Genomic DNA, 1,772 nt, shown 5'->3' with positions numbered 1-1,772 from the left:
CATCCCAGGCTGGAGGATTTTGCTTGGAGGATGTGTGGGAGAGGGAGCATGGCCGTAACCTCATCAGTGGTAAATCTCTGTCGATGTGGATATTAGCAGTGTGTTTCCCCAGCTGCTTCAGTGTATGTGTTTGTGTATACAGACTCAATTGATGTCATTTTGTAAGCAGGTGAGTGTTCGTGCCAGCCTCCGTGTGGTTTTGTGAGGAGCATGCTTACATGTCTGGATAGATTTAATAACAGCACACATGTATGCATGTTTATACTTAGGCAGGCTTCTGGGAAAGGCTTAGCACACACGGAGCAGCATCGGGATGTCCTGGCTGAGGAGGGTTTCTGGAGGCTTCTGGGTGGCAACTGGGTCTGCTCCTGCCCATGTGTGTGACATTCCTGACCCTGTGTCCCAGCCTTCTGGAGTGGCTGATGATGGTCCCATACAGGGAGGGAGAGGATTTGTGTGCGTGGTTTTGGCACTGGAAGTGAGACACATGCATATTCCATTCAGTTTTGGTGGGTGCCTTGGGAAGCTGTATTTGCAAGATTTTCAAAGGGCAGATACAGAAGGGTGATGCTTATGGACCCATAATAGCATCCCTTCGTATCCTCCAAAATTCAGTTTAGCGTGGGCAATGTGGCCATAGGTGCACAGCTGAGGGTGTATTACTCATCCATACAGCGCCAACACTTGTGTGATTTTTGTGCCGTTCCTGACTTGCTCCTGCAGCATGCAGCACGTCCCAGGTGCAGGGTGCTGCCCCACACATCCCAGTATAACTGATGCCCGGGGCACTTCCCAGCACATCCCACTGCAGCTGAGGCACAACTCACAGAATCAAGCAAAACTCCAGCTCACCGAGAAGGTATCCACAGTCAGTCTGATATGGACCAAGGCCTGTTTATAGCTGCACACAGAAGATCTGTTTAATGTTGCACGTGGTTCCACACCCTCACCTTGCAGCAGGTGTGTTGCATTCACGGACACACATTTCCAGGATGGGTCTGTCTGTATTTGAAATACCTGTGCTCATCTCGGGGCGTTTTGCACATGGTGGCCGGGCAGAGTTGCAAATGGGGTCTGCCATGGGCTGGCCTCGGTGTGGGCGTTGCTGATGGGCTGCTTTGGGGGCAGAAGTCTCAGTCCGCCCTGTGCAGATGCTGGGGACACACGCGCCGCACTCCCGCGCCCGAGCCGCGCCACCCTCTCGCTTCAACACCGCCCTGACTTTTGTCCTGCCGTTTGACATCTGTGACTTTTAAGGCGACACATCGCCAGCACTGAGCCCTGCTCGGCCCCGCCACCCCGGCGCAGCTGATCGCCCGCGGCACCTCCGTCGCCGACATCGCGCCCGTGGTGCCCTGGGACGGCCGTGGCTCCAACGACACCTTCAGCCTTTACTGCTCCAGGTACGGCTCCCCCCCCCCCCCCCCCCCCCCCCGCCGCCCGCCGCTCCTCCGCGCTGGCGGGCACTGAGTGGGGTCAATAAGACACCTCCGACTCCTCTATTTACAAACTAGCTGCCTTCAGCAGCCAGGCTGTTTAAGCACTTCATTCCCATTCAGGAGGGCCATCTGCTGCCTTTTGCTGTAAGTCTCTCTGAAAACCTCAGCCTTGACAAGCTCGAGATATGTCAGCGCAGTTATCAGCGGAAAGCAACATCTGCCGTGCCTGACACCCACTATTGTAGGCCATTTAATCTGTCCCCCTCCTCCCTTTAACTGCAGACAACAGCTCCCTATATTATATTTTCCCACTCAATTAGCACTATCATCCTG

The sequence above is a fragment of the Corvus brachyrhynchos genome, unplaced genomic scaffold (genome assembly GCF_000691975.1).
Source record: "Corvus brachyrhynchos isolate BGI_N302 unplaced genomic scaffold, ASM69197v1 scaffold5, whole genome shotgun sequence".
In the NCBI taxonomy this organism is placed as follows: Eukaryota; Metazoa; Chordata; class Aves; order Passeriformes; family Corvidae; genus Corvus; species Corvus brachyrhynchos.
Note: the sequence above shows the minus strand (reverse complement) of the source record.